General features: G+C 37.9%; 1 protein-coding gene across 3 annotated transcripts in view; it reads right to left on the bottom strand.

The window, feature by feature from the left end:
- Nucleotides 1-19,337, bottom strand: part of LOC122491889 (phospholipid scramblase 4) — a 58,187-nt gene extending 38,850 nt beyond the window's left edge. For 2 of the 3 annotated variants that reach the window (XM_043595201.1, XM_043595200.1), the window contains exon 1: nucleotides 19,184-19,337. The gene's annotated coding sequence lies outside the window, so the exon portion shown is untranslated. Of the gene's footprint in view, nucleotides 1-2,026; nucleotides 2,149-19,183 lie in introns of all 3 variants that reach the window. The other variant, XM_043595202.1, reaches the window with a different exon arrangement.
- Between the last annotated feature and the right edge of the window lie 73 nt (nucleotides 19,338-19,410).

Here is a 19,410-nt window from a genome sequence, read left to right as displayed (position 1 = left end):
CTGTTGACAGCGCTGTTATAAACATTGGGGGGCATATGTCCCTTTGAAACAGCATATCTGTGTCCCTTGGAGAAATACCTAGTAGAGCAATTGCTGGGTTATAGGGTAGTTCTAGTTTTAATTTTTTGAGGAACCTCCATACTATTTTCCAGAGTGGCTGCACCAGCTTGCATTCCCACCAACAATGCAAAAGAGATCCTCTTTCTCCACATCCTCACCAATGTCTGTTGTTGCCTGAGTTGTTAATGTTAGCCATTCTGACAGGTGTAAGGTGGTATCTCATTGTGGTTTTGATTTGTATTTCCCTGATGATGAGTTAAGTTAAGCATTTTTTCACGTGTCAGTGGGCCATCTGGATGTCTTCTTTGGAGAAGTGTCTATTCCTGTCTTTTGCCCATTTCTTCACTGGATTATTTGTTTTTTGGGTGTTGAGTTTGACCGGTTCTTTGTAGGTTTTGGATACTAACCCTTTATCTGATAAATCGTTTGCAAATATCTTCTCCCATTCTGTCGGTTGCCTTTTAGTTTTGCTGATTGTTTCCTTCGCTGTGCGGAAGCTTTTTATTTTGATGAGGTCCCAGTAGTTCATTTTTGCTTTTGTTTCCCTTGCCTCCACAGACGTGTTGAGCAAGAAGTTGCTGCGGCCAAGGTCAAAGAGGTTTTTACCTGCTTTCTCCTCGAGGATTATGATGGCTCCCTGTCTCACATTGAGGTCTTTCAGAACTGATCATTATTTTTACAGCCAATGTTTCAAATCAGAATCTGATCTATTAATAATGATCCTTTTTTATCTTTAAATTGTATTTAATAGGCAGTACACAGATACTAATTTCATAAAAAGCTTTGGGTACTATGACAGAGGTGGAAACAGAGGCCCAGAGAAGTTATTTAAAGGCTTTTCCCCAAGGTTGTACAGCCACTGAAGTACTGCCAGCATGTGACCAACAATCCAGTACCCCCACTGCCAGACTACAATGCGTTGCTATCCGCCTGTGCCTTCCTCTTATCTACCGCAGCCACACCAGAACTCTTCCGTATTTACCTCTGAGGTAGGGTGGAGTGGAAAAATAATAAAAAAAAAATACAATTTAACGAGCCACTTTTCCTTGTTTCTGGTGATAGCCTTGGTAGAATCAAAAGGCAGACACAACTAGTTCAAGTATGCTTCTTTTTGAATATGAAATTCATTTCATAAGCAAGTAGGTCTGGTCTTTGAATCATTCCTACGGTAATGGGGATACATTTATATTAATCCATCTATTTTGGCTCAGGACAAGTTTTGTGGATTACAAATACACTAATTCATATGTGATATTACCATGGATAATGTTAGCTGTAAATGTTAAACTCAGTTTACTTATTTTACTGAATACAATGAGTATGTGAAGAATTCATTCCTTTAAATACTACTTTTAAATACTTTTTTTTTAATTGTAGAGAGAGAGCACAAGCGGGGGAGAGGGGCACAGGGGGAGGGAGGGAGGAAGAGAGAGGGAGAGGGAGGGAATCCTTCTTAAGCAGGCTCCATGATGAGCATGGAGCCTGACGTGGGGCTTGATCCCACAATCCTGGGATCATGACCTGAGCTGAAATCAAGAGTCAGATGCTCAACCAACCGAGTCACCCAATTGCCCCTGAAGAATTCATTTCACAAAAAAATTCTACAGTAAGATTTCTCATGATATAAACAGAGCTCAGGAAGAAAGTGCTTTTCAAGGGCCTCCTCACCCTTCCTCCCTGGGAAAATGGTCCAAGAGGAGATCATGTTTATAAAAGGGAGTACTGGGGCGCCTGGGTGGCGCAGTCGGTTAAGCGTCCGACTTCAGCCAGGTCACGATCTCGCGGTCCGTGAGTTCGAGCCCCGCGTCGGGCTCTGGGCTGATGGCTCAGAGCCTGGAGCCTGTTTCCGATTCTGTGTCTCCCTCTCTCTCTGCCCTTCCCCCGTTCATGCTCTGTCTCTCTCTGTCCCAAAAATAAATAAACGTTGAAAAAAAAAAATTTATAAAAGGGAGTACTAGGGTCTCACCTACTCTGCTATTGCCCAACAGATCTGCTGGACCAAAATGAAAACACTTTTCTGTCTTGGAGGTGGTATCATGTGGTGGAGATAGTGTAGAGGAGTGAAGAGTGGCCTCCTGGTAAGGAATCCTAAAGGGAATGGGGGAAAGAAAATTAGCAGCAGCTACAAGCAGAAACAGTTTTGAAAAAGTAGGGGCTTTAAAGGGGATTAAATTTTGGTGGAAGCCCTACTAGAACGTAAGTCTCATAAAGGAAGAGATTTTTACTTATATAACTCCTTACACACTCTGAATCATGACAGAGCACAGGATTTATGCATTTTACAGGCATCAGTTTCCCTGCATTAAAAAAAAAAGTGTTGTATATTCTAAATAAATTTAGAATTAAATTTCCTTTTCTTAAAATTCTTTTTTAATATTTACTTGAGAGAGAGAGAGGGAGAGAGAGAGAGAGAGAGAGAGAGAGAAAGCACAAGCAGGGGAGGGACAGAGAGAGGGAAACACAGAATCCAAGGCAGGCTCTGAACTGTCAGCACAGAGCCCGATGTGGGGCTCAAATTCGAGCTATGAGATCATGACCTGAGCCAAAGTCAGACGCTTAACGGACTGAGCCACCCAGGTGCCCCAAATTAAATTTCTTTATGTGAAGGCTTTTTTAAATGTTAGCTGACTCACATGGAGATATTTTCCCTAATTTGCTCATTTTTGTCACTTTTGCACTAGTCTATATTATTACATTGTTCTGCTCACAGCATAAATTATAAAATGAAATTCTCTTGACCACATATGACTTCTACAACCCTGCTATGTAGAAGCTACTGAAAATGTTAATCTATTTATACACAACATACTACTTACCTATATTTTATATGTTGCACACTTACCTATATTTATATACTATTTATATGTTACATATTGAAATACACCAGAATACTAAGCCACAGTGCTGAAAAGAGTAAGCAAACCAGTCATGTTTTTAAATTCTCAAACAGAAATCATCATTACATTCCTATTTAAAACTAACTGGAATGAGGCCAAACAGAAAACATGATTCTTTTCAAGTAAAAAATTTTAACACTTTTTAGAGAAAATTTAAAGTACTCTTTAAATTAGCAGTTAGCTATAGAGAATTGTGAGGTTATGTACTGATTAAGACCCCTAATAAACTGGCATAATATGTTTAAAACACTCAGTTTCACCGGGTTTCAATTTTAGATATCAGTTACTAATTATCTAGGAGGTGCCAGGAACTTTGTGTATTTTGAGTGAGGTGGGTATTATGGTTTTCATTACACAGATAAGGAAAGAGAAGCTCAGAGTTTAACCTGTTCAAGGTCAGTTTTACAAACTGGGGAAACTACGGTTTAAAACACCCTCATCAGAGGCCAGACTACTATTCTAAACACCACTGAAAATTGCCTTCTGGGGCGCCTGGGTGGCGCAGTCGGTTGAGCGTCCGACTTCAGCCAGGTCACGATCTCGCGGTCCGTGAGCTCGAGCCCCGCGTCGGGCTCTGGGCTGATGGCTCAGAGCCTGGAGCCTGTTTCCGATTCTGTGTCTCCCTCTCTCTCTGCCCCTCCCCCGTTCATGCTCTGTCTCTCTCTGTCCCAAAAAATAAATAAACGTTGAAAAAAATTAAAAAAAAAAAAAAAAAAAAGAAAATTGCCTTCTGTCTCCTTGTTGCCCTCTCTCTCCTATGCCACCCCCCTCACATTGCTTTCAAATTATCCAGCTCTCCTACTATCCCCTATAATATGAAAATTAGGCCTTTCTACTGAGCTCCCTGTCAACTTCCATTTTGTAAGGTTGTTGAAATATATTTTGAAAAATATTTGAAATGTATTTTGAATATATTTAAAATATATTTTGAAAAAAAAATGATAGGTTACATGTCCCAGTTCTGGGTAAGATCTAGTAAACCTACATCACCCTCTCTCTCCCACTGAATACAATTAACTAACCTAGACAGAATGATTTGGCAGCAATTTGAAGACTCGGGAAACCAAATAGTAGCAAGAGCATGGGAGAAGAAGGCCAGAATTGGAAGTACCATAAACTGGAATCAGGCTCCTGATCTGTCTCTGGTATCCCTAACCTGATATATTTCAAGGCAGCCCAAAGCACGGCAGGAGGCACCAGGCGCAGAGACAGCTCCAGGACAAGCCCTCTGCTCCTGGCTTGAGCAGCAGGAAGGGGAACTCCTAAAGCTCAGAAAGAGTTGGAGAGTTTCCCAATACTTTTTCTTTTTCTCCACTTGCTCATGCCCCAGATCTTGACAATCCTACTGTGGAGAAAGGTGTGATTGCATCCAAGGAGGCTCACAGGTGCCTGGAATACTAAGAGAGGGAAATCTTCCCCTGGATATAAGGACCTGGGGACCCAAGAGGATGCGGTGAAACTTCCCCCTTGGTTTCTTTTCTCTCTGTGCCCTTTAACTTGGCCTTGTACACAAGTTAATTTGTGGGAAGTACACAGCAGAGAAAGGTAAATAAAATTTCATTTTTCGGGTTCAATAACTGAAAAGGAGGCCGAGAAAACTGGTAAGGAGATGGTAGAGGAGAAGCTTCAGAAAGTGTCCCAGTAAAGTTATTTATAAACTTCTGCATTCATCCCTGAGTGATGCACACATGGATCTGATCCTAACAAAAACTTTGAGAACTGAAGGGAGACCACAGCCCAGGTCTCAGGCTGGCCACTGCACTGCAGAAGAAATCTAAATAGCAGGGCCAAGACTTTGGAGATCAAAACCGACACTCACATCGCAACGCACAGAAGGTTGGTAGAACCTGCGGCCTGAACCCAAACAGGTCAACAGCCTGCCAGAACAAGAAGAAAATCGATTTCCTCCACAGCATCTAAATCAGACTCAGAACTTTTTTAAACATAATATTCAAAACACAGTATCCAGGATAGAGTACATGTGTACATAGAACCAGAAAAGTCTAAACTCATGTGGGTGGAGAGCCACCACTAAAAACACTATTCACAAGATATAGTCCAGAACGCAGTAACAGATTAAATACTACAAAAAGATGGAAATAATGCTGAAAAAGATAGGAAATGAGACACAGAGGAATGAAAAAGAAAACAAGCAGATATAAATTATAAATATGTCAATAGTTACATTAAATATAATGTACTAAGCCTATCAATGAAAAGACATAGATTATCAAAATAGATAAATGGATATGTTCTTATAATGATCCAATTACATGCTTTCTGAAAGAATTCACTTCACATGTAATGATAAAGTAGACTAAAGGAAAGAAGATAGAAGAGATATACAAAGCAAACATGTGCAAGAAAGATGGAACATAAAACAAATCAAAAACAAGTAGCAGCCGAGTGTCATCAACAGATGAATGGATAAAGACGTGATATACATATAAACCGTATGTGTGCACGTGCATGTTGGAATATTATGCAGCCATAAAACAAGATGAGATCTTGCTATTTGCAACATGGATAGACCTAGAAGATACTATGCTAAGTGAAATGAGACTGAAAGACAAATACCATATGATTTCACTCATATGTGGAATCTAAAAAAAACAAATGAACTAACAAAAGGCAGAAACAGACCCATAAGTACAGAGAACTGGTAGCTGTCAGAGGGGAGGGCGGGGGCAGGAGATGGGCAAAATGGGTGAAGGGGAGTGGAAGACAGAGGTTTTCAGTTATGGAATACGTAAGTCACAGAAATAAAAGGCACAGCATAGGAAATATACAGTCAATGATACCGTAATAGCAGTATATGGTGATAGATGGTAGGTACACTTGTGGTGAGCATAGCAAAACGTATAGAGATGCTGAATCACTATGTCGTACACCTGAAACTAATGTAACATTGTGTGTCACCCATACTCAAAGTAAAAAATTTAAAGAAAATATTGGACATAAATCCTACCTTAATGGGCATATATTAAACAATCCAATCAAAGGCAGAGATTAGCAAAATAGGTATCAAAGAAAAAAAAAAAAACATGATCCAACTATACACTGCATGCAAGAGACATCATTTAGATTTAAAAACAAATAGGTTGAAAGTAAAAAAAAAAAAATCAAAAGTACATACCATGCAAGCAAGTGCTAACCAAAAAGGGCAGTGGCTATATACTTTAAGACAAAAACTATTTTAGGAGATAAGGAAGGATATCTTATAATAATAAAAGGGTCAATCCACCAGGAAAATAGAACAATCATACACATAACAAGAAAGTCACAAAATACATACAAGCAAAACTAGACAGAATTGAGAGAAGAAATAGGCAATTCAACAGCAGCAACAGTTTGAGACTGCAATACTCTATTTTCAATAATAAATAGACCAACCAGGCAGAAGATCAATGAGAAAATAAAGGACTTGAACACTTTTATGAACCAACTAAACCTACTACTCATTTACACAACACTGCACCCAACTATAACAGACTAGATTTTTCTCAATGTATATATGGAACATACTCCAAGATAGATCACTCATCAGTCCATGAAACAAACTCAATACGCCTTAAAAGACTGAAATCATATAAATAAAAAGTGCTCTGAAAATTACAGAATTAAATTTAGAAATCAAAAACAGAACAGAATTTTGGAAATTTATAATATGTAGAAATTAAACAATACGCTTCTACATAAGCAACAAATTAGCAAAAAATTCACAAGGAAAATTAGAAAATGCTTTGAAATGAATGAAAATAAAAAGACAAAATGCCAAAAAACATGAAATGCAGCTAGCACCATGCTTAGAAGCAAATTTATACTAGTCAATGCACATGTTTTTAAAAAGATGGCTCTCAAATCAATAACCCAAGCTTCCACCTTAAGAGCAGATTAAAACCAAAGCAAGCAGAAGGAAAGAAACAGTAAAGATTAAAGTAGAAAGAAATAAAATACAAAACAAAAAAAATTAACAAAACCAAAAGTTTTTGCTTTGAGAAGATCAACAAAAGTGACAAACTTTTAGCTGAACTAATGAATAAAGAGAGAAGACTCAAATTACTAAAAGCATTAACAAAAGGAGGCATACTGCTATTGACCTTACAATGAAAAACAAAAAAAATTATGAATATGAGCTACTATATATCAACAAATTAGATACACTAGATAAAATGGCCAAATTACTAGAAAGATATACTCTACCAAAACTAACTGAAGAAGAAAATCTGAATAGAATCATAACAAAAAATTGAATTAGTAATCAAAAAACTTCCCACAGAGAGCCCAGGCACAGATGACTTCTTTGGTGAATTCTACCAAATGCTTAATAATAAATACTAATCCTTCATAAACTCTTCTAAAAAATAAAAGTGAACACACTGTGACCATGATATAAAAACAAAAGACATCACAGAAAAGAAAGCTACACTAATACCCCTTATGAATATAGACACAAAAATCCTCAACACTGAGAAACTGAATCCAGCAACACATAAAAAGGTTTATACACCATGACCAAGTCGGATTTATACCAGTGATAAGATACTGGTCTAATCCAGATGGTAAAAAGACACATGAAACCATGCTCAACGTCACTCATCATCAAGGAAATACAAATCAAAGCCACACTGAGATACCACCTCACACCGGTCAGAGTGGCTAAAATGACCATATCAGGAAAATATAGATGCTGGTGAGGATGTAGAAAAGCGGGAGCCCTCTTGCCCTGTTGGTGGGAATGCAAACTGGTGCAGCCGCTCTGGAAAACAGTGTGCAGGTTTTTCAAAAAAATTAAAAATAGAACTATCCTATGACCCAGCAATAGCACTGCTAGGAATTTACCTAAGGAATACAGGAGTGCTGATGCATAGGGGCGCATGTACCCCAGTGTTTATAGCAGCACTTTCAACAAGAGCCAAATTATGTAAAGAGCCTAAATGTCTATCAACCAACAAATGGATAAAGAAGATGTGGTTTATATATACAATAGAATACTACTTGGCAATGAGAAAGAATGAAATCTGGCCATTTGCAGCAATGTGGATGGAGCTGGAAGGTATTATGATAAGTGAAATAAGTCAGGCAGAGAAAGACAGATACCATATGTTTTCACCCATAGGTGGATCCTGAGAAACTTAACAGAAGACCATGGGGGAAGGGAAGGGGGGAAAAAAGTTACAGAGAGGGAGGGAGGCAAGCCACAAGAGACTCTTGGATACAGAGAACAAACTAAAAGTTGATGAAGGGTGGGGAAGAGAGGAAAGTGGGTGATGGGAATTGAGGAGGGCATTTGTTGGGACGAGCACTGGGTGTTGTACGGAAGCCGATTTGACAATAAATTATATTAAAAAAAGATACTGGTCTAACACACAAAAATCGAGGAATGATTTACTAACAAAAGTCAAAAGCACCACAGTCAGCTCAATATATGAAGAAATGTATCTGACAGAATTCAAAACCTTATCTGATTTTTAAAAAAGTCCAGTCAACAACCTAGAAATGATATGAAACTTCTTTAATCTGATAAAAAGCATCTATACAGTGCCCCACTGCTAACATTACGCTCAACGGAGAAAGACTGAATGCTTTCCCAAGACCAAAGAACAAGACTAGAACATCCACTTTCACCACTTTTATTCGATTGTACTACAACTTGTATACAGGGCAATTAGGCTAGAAAAAATATAATAATGGAAGGTATCCATCCAGACTGGGGATGAAGAAATGTGACAAGTCTTGCATTAAGATGCTCCTAGGAAATCCGCTAAAAACTATTAGAACTAATAAATAAGTTCAACAATGTGGCAGAACATAAAATCAATACACAAAAGTCCAATGTGTTCTATACACTGGCGATGAACAATATAAAGAAACCAATTCCATTTACAATAGCATCAAAACGAATAAAATACATAGAATAAATCTGACAAAAAAAGTGCAAGACTTGTGCATTGAAAACTAAAAAATAATGTTGAAATAAATCAAATAAGATTTAAATAAAAATGCAGATATCCCAAGCTCATGGATCAGTCAACATGATACAGTTAAGGTGGCAATACTCCCCAAATTGATCTATAGATTTAACATAACCTCATTCAAAATTCAAGTTGCCTTTTTTTAGGAACTGACAAGCTATACATAAAGTTCACATGGAAACAAAAGAAAACCGTAACAGCCAAAATAATCTTGAAAACGAAGAACTAAGATGGAGACCTCATACTTCCCGATTTTAACCCTTACTACAAGACCACGGTAATTCAAGTAGTGTGGTACTGGCCAATGACAGGCAAAGACCGAACATACAAAACTGCGTGGCAAGACCATACAATGAGGAAGGAATAGTCTGTTCAACAAATAGTGTTGTAAAAACTGTACATCTATATACAAAAGAATGAATATAGACCCTTACAACATCTGATACAAAATAATTCAAAATGGACCATAAACGTAAATGTAAAAGGTAAAACTAAGAAATTTTAGGGGGCACCTGGGTGGCTCAGTCGGTTAAGCATCCAACTTTGGCTCAGGTCATGATCTCACAGTTCAAGTCCTGCATCGGGCTCTATGCTGACCGCTGGGAGCCTTGAGCCTGCTTCAAATTCTGTGTCTCCTTCTCTCTCTGCTTCTCCCCCACTCATGCTCTGTCTCTTTGTGTCTCTCAAAAATAAATAAATGTTAAAAAAAAATTTTTTTTAAAAGACAAAAATGGGAGTAAATTGTCATCACCTTGGGTTAGGCAATGGTTTCATAGATATGACACCAACAGAATAAGCGACCACAAAAGAGAAAGAAAGAAATTGGACTTTATCAAAATTGTAAAAGTTTGTAGTTCAAAGAATACCATCAAGAAAATAAAAAAATAATTCACACAATGAGATAAAATATTTATATATCATATATGTGGTGAGGGACTTTTATCCAGAATACAGAAAGAACTCTCATAACTCAATAATAAAGACAAATACCCCAACTGAAAAACAGCCAAAAGGATTTGGACACTTCTCCAAGGAAGATATATGAATGCTAATAAGGATGTAAAAAGATTTTCAACATCATTAGTCATCAGAGGCATGCAGATCAAAATTACAATTACTTTTCACATCTACTAAGATAGCTATAATCAAAAAGAGACGATAAACAAGTGTTAGCAATTATATGAAGATACTGGAAACCCTTATTCACTGCTGGTGGAAATGTAAAATGGTGCAGCCACTCTAGAAAAAAGTCCGGCAGTTCCTTGAAAAATTAAACACAGAGATGAATACAGTTAATACAGTAAACATATGACCCAGCAATTTTATTCCTAGGTACATACTAAAAAAAAAAACAAAAAAACAAAAAAAAACCACTTTCACAAAAACATCATCATAGCAGTATTATTAAAAATAGCCAAAGAACAGAAAAATCTCAAATGTCTACCAACTAATAAATGGATAAATTCATGGCTGCAAAAATCTGAGAATACAATAAAAATCAATAAATTTCAGATGCGTGAATTTTATGACGTGAATTATATCTCAATAAAGTTATTAAAAGAAAGCTGGATATTAATATTCCACTAGATTTCATAGCAAAAAAAAAAATTATCAGAGATAGAGGACCATCACTCACAAGTGGAAGTCAATATACCAACAACACACAGCAATCCTAAATGTGACTGCGCCTAAAAAGAGGACTTCAAAATCCATGAAGCTAAAACTGACAGCACTGAAAGGAGAAACAAAGTCCCAACTGTAGTTGGCAGACTTGAACACTTCCTGCTCAGGTAATCTACAGCACCAAGTGGGGAGAAAGTCAATAATGATACTAAAGAACTAGAGAATCATCCTCAACCTACACTGACATTTGTAGGGAACTCCACTCAACATCAGAATGCCCACTCTTTTCAACACATGGGACCTTCACCCACACAGACCATTCTCTCTGGGTCATAAAACAAACCTTTAAAAATCACAAAGAATTTTTTTCTTAATTACCAAGGATTAAAATCAAGCAAAATGTGTTTTCTGATCATACTGTAATGTAGCTGGAAATCACTGAAGAGTAACAGGAAAATCTCTAACCACGTAGAAATAAAAACAACTCACTTCTAAATAATCCAGAGTCAAAAAGGATGTCTCAAGGGAAATAATATTTTGAACTGAATGAAAACAATAGTTCATGAATGTGAACTCTTGAGAAGTATGTATATTTTTTAAGGATTTTATAAGCTTAAAGTTATTCATATAGCAAGTTCCCCCAAGACTGACCTCGTGTGGATTCCAACTACAGTTAATGTAACTTCCTAGTATAGCTCCAGTATACTACTATTTTTTATTCTCTACTTGTAAACTAATTGATTTATGCTGTCCATTTAAATTTGGAGAACCACTTTAAAACATTAATAGACAATTTCCTTCTCCCCTTAAAAATGTGATTGCACATGGCAAGTTTATCAAGGTCAATCGCTTTCTGAGATTTAGCTATTGCAATGATTATATATTAGAGTCCAACTGTGTGGGGTCAATTCTCACAATAAAATATTCTGCAAAAACACTGCATACCTAGTTTAGGTTAAGGACTTTTCACATATATCACAAAGCAAATAGCACCATGAACCCAGCAAAATCCACCTCATCATGCCTCAATAAAGTTATCACCTGTTTAAATATACCTAACTATCCTTCCTTGGATAAGGACCTAACACTTACCATTTGGGAAAGGAAAGAAAAAAAAAATTAAAACAATGAAATACTTTTCTACTGTGAATATTTAATTATTCAAATACAGAAACATGTGTATGTACATATTATAAACAATGAAGAAAGTGATACCAAAAATCTGGGACATAATCAAATTTGTGGGTCCTTTATTCTTTTTTACTTTGGGAAAACTTTTGAAAACGTTTATAAGTATATAAGCCTCCAAAATTATAATACAAATACAACTGAGAAAATAAAATTGAAATAAAAATTAACACTTTCTCCAACCAAATGTAATAGAGGTGTTTTGTGTAGATTACTTAGCTGGATCTAGCTACTAAGGATATTTTTAAAGTAAATATTCTTCGATTACAACATTAAATCAAGTAGGTTTTAAAAAACTTGTATTAACATGTTATTCAAACCACTTGACAGAAATGTTTAAAAGATTTAATAGAATATGCAACTTTCCTACAAGCATTTTCAAAATATTAACTCCCCAGATGTTAACATTTCCAAAGTAAATGTAGACATTTATCTGCCTTCTTAAACCAATACTGTTAAGGTTATTTAAGAAAGTCAAATTGGCTAAACACATTATTAACTAATATGGTCCAGTTTGTTCTTGTGACTGTTAAAATTAGGCAGTTTTCATCACGATGAAATGAAAAAAATGCAAAAATTTCATAAAGAGAACTTCAGTCACACACAGAACACACACAGACAAGTATGAAAGTTTGAACAAATTGATTTCCAAAGTTCCTCCCCACACAAAAATTCTATACCTCAGCAATCAAGTACAATAATTCTCAAGGAAGAGGGAGTGGGTGTATAAAAGAAATCCGAAACTATTCCAAATATGCCATAGAGCATATCAGACCAGGTGATGCTGATGCTGCTGATTCAGGATCATACTTTGAGAACCACCAATCTAGGGGACTTCTTCCAGTGTATGAGGTTTGAAACCATTTCCCAAGTGATTTTGATATACCCCTCACCACATACCCACCCACCCAAAGTTACAGATCTACGACATCTCTTTCGTCAGTAAAAATTCATCTTCAAAGGGAATCATTATCTTAATACTCAATTAAATCTTCAATTTACTAATGTAATACCTATCTAAATTTTTCCTCAAACCTCATTTGTACACCCAAGTAAATTTCTTCTAAAGTTCAAAAGAAATCCAAAATACACTATAAAAATTTTTTAGGTTTATTTATTTTGTGAAGGGGGGGGGGCAGAAAGAGAGGGAGGGAGGGAGGATCCCAGCAGGCTCTGCAGTGTCAATGTGAAGCCCAGTGTGGGGCTCAAACTCATGAACCACGAGCCCATGACCTGAGCCAAAGTCAGATGCTTAACTGACAGACCCAGGCGTCCCTTGGTGTAAAATTTTTAAGTGATACATTTCACTCTCATAGAAGGAATATAATCTAATAGCTTTTATAATCCAAATTGAAAAGAAAATAAAAAGAAATAGAACTGAAATAGAAAATACTCTCTTGTAGTGTATCTATAACTATGGAGATCTCAGGTTCACCAAAGATGAAATGTTTTACTCACCCTTCCAAGTTACAATTCTCTTTGTAGACTTTCAGCCAAAATTTTGGCTCTTGTAAGTATGTATAATTATGTTGATTCGCTTTATGGGTTTCTTGGTTACTAGGGAACTGGACAGATGAGTGGGTTCAATATGAATGGATTAAAGTCCAATGATTATGAAGATTTCAGTTATTTCCTGTTCCACACCTTGGCAACTTAATAAGCTGTTGTCACACAGCTAGAATTAAGAAAACTATCCTACTCGCAAAGCAATTACAGAGGCTTGCACTAACAAGATAAACCGAGGTCTGTTATTTGGGAATAAAATGTGCAGTAGAAATTTTTGTATTTGTCCCCAGTAGAAATGTCCCAAAGGTGCACAGAATCCCTCATTAAGACTATTTGTAGAACATCTATTTATTTAATTAAATCAGCCCTACGGAGAAAATGTGATTAATTTCCACTGGGAACAAATACAAATGGTAGCAAAATCTAATCTATTTATATTATGTTTTGACAACTTCTATAAACATATTTCTTATTTCAGCCACATGGTTCCTCCTAAACAAAGGGTTTATGGTGGGATATTTCCTTCTTTTTAGCAGATAAGAATCTTGGAGGCTGGTTATTTGGCTTTATTTTAAAATAAAAGAATGAGATTAAATGGAAGCAAAGTGATAGCCACAGTTCGTAAATATCTTTAATTAAACATATTAAATTAGTTTAAATCATTTAAAAGAGTATTAGGCCTCTCCATTTTGGCTTTCAAGGGTAAAATGTTTTTTACTTAGAGTACAAAAAATATCAGAAGAGTAATATTAGCATACTATTTATACAACGCATTTAAGAAAACATTACCATGCCAGTTACAATACCTGAAAGATTACCAGAGAATGCCTTATTGCCTCATTTTCTGGCTTGTCTTCCAGTATTAAAAACTAACAAAACAGGATAGCATGTGACCTACAATGAAATCATTTCGATAAGAAACCTTACATTTATAAAAACATATTTGAAAATAGGTATTATCTGCAAACACTGGAATTGGAATTAATCAAGCACCAAGGGGTACATGTATTTATACCACAAAAAAGTAAAAATCCCTCCTACCTAGATCCCCATTTTCCGTTTCAAAAGGCAACGAGTTTGTCTTCCAATAGATTATCTAAGTATACACAAACTAATAATATGCCTTTTAATACAAATGAGCCTTCTATATGCCTTTCTGTATTTTGTTTCTTCATTTGTTAAAGTGTCTTCATGTTGACTACAGTTCATATAACCTTATTCTTTTCAATAGCTAGACAACAGTTTATTTATTTTTGAGAGAGAGAGAGAGAGAGAGAGAGAGAGAGAGAGACCCAGAATCCGAAGGAGACTCCAGGCTCTGAGCTGTCAGCACAGAGCCCAATGCAGGGCTCCAAGTCATGAACGATGACATCATGATCTGAGCTGAAGTCAGATGCTTAACCGACTGAGCTACCCAGGCGCCCAACAACAGTTTACTTAATTGGCCCATTTTTTTCAAGTTTTTGTTTAAATTCCATGGGGTTCCTGGGTGGCTCAGTCGGTAAGCATCCGACTTCAGCTCAGGTCATGATCTCGCAGTTCGTGAGTTCGAGCCCCGCATCGGGCTCTGTGCTGATGGCTTGGAACCTGGAGCCTGCTTCGGATTCCGTGTCTCCCTCTCTCTCTGCTCCTCCCACACTCACACTCTGTCTCTCTTTACAAAATAAATAAACATTAAAAAATAAATAAATAAATAAATAAATAAAATAAATTCCAGTTAGTTAACATACAGTGTTATGTTAGTTTCAGATATACAATACACTGATTCAACACTTCCAAACAGCACCCAGCGCTCATCATAAGTAGACTCCTTAATCCCCATTATCTGTTTCAGGCCCCACCCCCATATGCTTCCATTCTGGTAACCATTTTAATTGGCCTATTAATGATGAAAATTTAAATTGTTTCCAAATATATGTGATTAAAAACATGCTAATATATACTTCTTTGTATACCTGTGTATTAAATTCTTGGAAGCACAGCTGCTGGCTCAAATTTTGTGCATTTTATTTTGACATGCATTGTCAAACAGTACTCCAAAGAATTTGAATCCATTCATATGCGAGACAAAAATGTGTTAGATTCCTACTAGGATATTTTTTTTTAATGTTTATTTATTCTTGAGACAGAGCGTGAACAAGGGAGGGGCAGAGAGAGAGGGAGACACAGAATCCGAAACAGGCTCCAGGCTCTGAGCTGTCAGCACAGAGCCCGACGCGGGGCTCAAATGCATGAACTGTGAGATCATGACCTGAGCCAAAGTCGGTCGCTTAACAAACTGAGCCACCCATGCACCCCCCTAGTATGATGTTTTAACAATATTTTTGTTATTGCCAATCTGAAAGGTAAAAACATTTTATTTTACAAATCTTATGAGGAAGTTGAGAAGTTTTTATGTTTAAAAGTAATTTTCATCTCCATTTCTGTGAACTGTCCAATGGTCATTTGTCCATTTTTCTGTTTGCTATTTTTTAAAGATCTTTTTGCTATTTATATGAATAGTATTAGAACTTTATGAATTTTCTTCCCAAATTTGTCATTTGTTTTTTCTGTATTTTTGCCATACGTTTTTACTTTTTATACTCCAATTTTATTTTTCTTTTCAATCATCTCTCTCATCCTGAAGTACTATAAAGGATAATTTTAATTTTAATACAATGCTGACATAGATAGAACAGGAACATTTCTGCATTTTTGTTTATAAAAAAGTTAACAGGCTGTGAAATCCCTCAGGCAAAAGTTTTTAGTTATATGCCTCTAGAAAACATCATAGCACTCAACATTAAGGATGGAGATAAAGGAAGGCACTTTCAAAGGAAGAAGCTGAAAAGGGGCATTCAAAAATGAAGTAAATGAAGAGAACAATATAGAAAACTCTGTGAAGGAAAATATGTTTTTTCTACACTGAATGACAACCAATATATCCAGAAAGGAATGATTCTATATAAACTACTAATTACACTTTCAGGATCTTTATTATTTTGTGATTTTTCCTACTACAATATCATTTTTCTTTAGACATGTATACATTATAGAACTAAGAGGGGGCACCTGGGTGGCTCAATCGGTTAAGTGGCCACCTCTTGATTTTGGCTCAGGTCTTGAAATCATGGTCCTGAGATCTAGCCTGGGTATGGAGCCTGCTTAAAAACTCTCTCTCTCCCTCTCCCTCTGCTCCTCTCTCTTCCCTCTTCTTCTCTCCCCACCCCACCCCACACAAGCAGGGGCACACGCACCTGCAGGGTCTCTCTATCTCTCTCAAAAAAAAAAAAAAAAAAAAAAAGAAAAAGAAAGAAAAAGAAAACATGAATATGCAAAATATAAATTACTTAGAAAAATGTTACTGTATATGTATACTATATATGTGTGTATACACACACACACAAATATATACACACACATACATACTGTGTTTCCAATTGTTTTTTGTGTTCCAAAGTATAATATACTTTGGACATATTTCTAGTTTACACATTATCCCACCTTTGGATATACCATAAATTATGTAACCAAATCCCAATCAACAGTTATGAAATTGTTTCCAGGTTTTCTGTTATTAGAAACACTACTCTGAACATCTTTGACACATTTATTTGTACATTGAACAGCATGATAAATTCCAAGAAGTGAATGAATATTTGAAAAATTTAATAGGGGCACCCGGTTGGCTCAGTCGGTAAAGTGTCCAACGTCGGCTCAGGTAAGGATCTCACAATCTGTGAGTTCAAGCTCCACGTCAGGCTCTGGGCTGACAGCTCGGAGCCCAGAGCCTGCTTTAGATTCTGTGTCTCCCTTTCTCTCTGACCCCCCTCCCCACACTCATGCTCTGTCTGTCTCTATCAAAAATAAACAAACATTAAAAACAATTTTAATAAAAAAAAGAAAAATTTAATAGCTATCACCATTAAAAAGTTTTATCAATATATTTCCACTAAGAGTTTGTTAGAGTGTATTTCTCTCAGCACATTATCAACAATACTGAGTATTATCAGACTTTCAAAATCAGTAAAATGTGCAAAAACTGTCTTACTTTAATTGCATTTTTTCTTTTTTTTTTTAAAAAAAAATTTTTTTTAACGTTCATTTATTTTTGAGACAGAGAGAGACAGAGCATGAACAGGGGAGGGGCAGAGAGAGAGGGAGACACAGAATCCGAAACAGGCTCCAAGCTGTCAGCACAGAGACCAATGCGGGGCTCGAACTCACGAACTGTGAGATCATGACCTGAGCTGAAGTCAGACGCTTATCGGACCGAGCCACCCAGGCGCCCCATAATTGCATTTTTTCTGATAATTAGCCTGGCTGAGTCTTCATATAGCTTCTCATTTGCATTTCTCTTGCTTTGAAGGACTCTGTATAGTCAAATTGGGTTGTTGATTTTAAAAGTCATTAATGAGAGTTCTAGGCATATTAGCATAATTAGTTCTTTTTCTGTTAACAGCGCCCCAATTTGTATGTTTTCTGCGTGCAAATGTTCGTAAAAAGAATCATGTTCCTAAACAGGCTGTAGGTTTGTGTATCAACCTCAAAAAATGTTTTCCCCAAATGCTATGCTTACAAATATTCATTCAGGTTTTCTTCTTTTACTTTCAGGTTTCACACATTCAGATTCAAATTAGTGAGTCATCTAGATTACATGTGTGTGCAAAGAATGAGAGAATGTTCCAGTTTTATTGTGAGTTTTCCCCAATACCTGATTACTTAAGCATGATCAATTAATTACATGTCATTTCTTCCCCACTACCAGATTTGAAATGTATGTTTTATAAAATGGCAGCACTCCCTTGCGCTTAAATCTGTCTCTGTAGTTTCAGCGATTTTTCTGGTCTAGTCCCTATTCCATTGCACTATAGCTTTGATTATCCCTTTTATCATACAGTAAGGTATACATACTGTTTTTCCACATGAACTGAACAGTTGATTTAGAAACCAAAAAAAAAAAAAATCAGGAATCTAATTTATATATTCTCTTAGAGAAATTATACCTTTTTTAAATGTTTATTTTTGAGAGAGAAAGAGAGAGACAGAGAACGAGCTGGGGAGGAACAGAGAGAGGAAGACACAGAATCCTAAGCAGGCTCCAGGCTCCGAGCTGTCAGCACAGAGCCCAACGCAGGGTTGGAACTCACTCAGCAACTTACCAGATCACGACCTGAGCCACCCAGGCGCCCCATGGCAGCTACATTTTTAAATATGCAATATAAAATTAAAAACTCAAGTTGTTGATTCTAAGATAAAAAGACCAGAAAATAAATGAAAGAAAAATCTGTCTTAAAACATAAACGTTTCACTTTACAGAAACAACGCAAGTACATCCCGAAATAAATTACATCTCCCCAGTGAGCCCGCATTTTTAGAATGAGAGAAGGGTCCTCTTTTGCAACCCCCGCCGCTCTGCCCTCCAAACGTGCGAAGTTACTACAAAACCCTTCACCTGCGAACCAGCCTAGCCTCCGTGAGTGCTGCGCCAAGGGAATGCCTGCGAGAGCGGCAACGGGAGCCTGATCAGGCAGGACCCGGCCTGAGGTACAGAGACCCGCGGGTGGCGAGAGCGACCCGGGCAACGCACCTTCTTCCCGCAGCAGCAGCTAGAAAGGGGCCAGGGAGGGCCGGGAAGCGCAGCCAGCTCTCCCAGAGCGCGTTATTGCTGCGGCACAACGGTCTTCCCACTCGAAAGCTTTCACCCCGGGACCAATGCGGCAGACGTTAAGGTCCAGGGGTCCCGACCCCCAACTCAGGGTTGGAAAGAGGTCTCTGCTTGTCCCGCCTCCTCCCGCGGCGGCAGAAGCGCTTCGCAATCCCGCGCCACCTGCGGGAGCAGCGCGCCGCCGAGGGCCAGCCCAGGACCCCCGCAGGCCCCCGCCTCCCCCCGCCACGCAGCTCGGCGCCCACCGCCCGGACCCCGCTCTTCGCCCGCCCTGCAGGCCCACTCACCGCCGGGCCCGCCGTCCGCTCGGCACCCGCGACGCCGGGCCGGGGTCTAACTTTCCTAGCGGAGCCGAGGAAAGAGGAGGAGCGGAGGAAGGGGGCAGGAAGAGGAGGGCTTTCCAAATTAAAAACAAACTAAAGCCTGGAGGGGAGGGGGCGGTGCGGGGCTCGGGGGCGTGGCCCCGGCTCGCCCGGACCCTCCCCCGGGGCGCGCGGCCGCGCGGGCCTCCGAC

The sequence above is a fragment of the Prionailurus bengalensis genome, chromosome C2 (assembly GCF_016509475.1).
Source record: "Prionailurus bengalensis isolate Pbe53 chromosome C2, Fcat_Pben_1.1_paternal_pri, whole genome shotgun sequence".
Taxonomy (NCBI): Eukaryota; Metazoa; Chordata; class Mammalia; order Carnivora; family Felidae; genus Prionailurus; species Prionailurus bengalensis.
The sequence above is the reverse complement of the archived record's forward strand: the minus strand, read 5'-3'. Positions and strand labels throughout refer to the sequence as shown.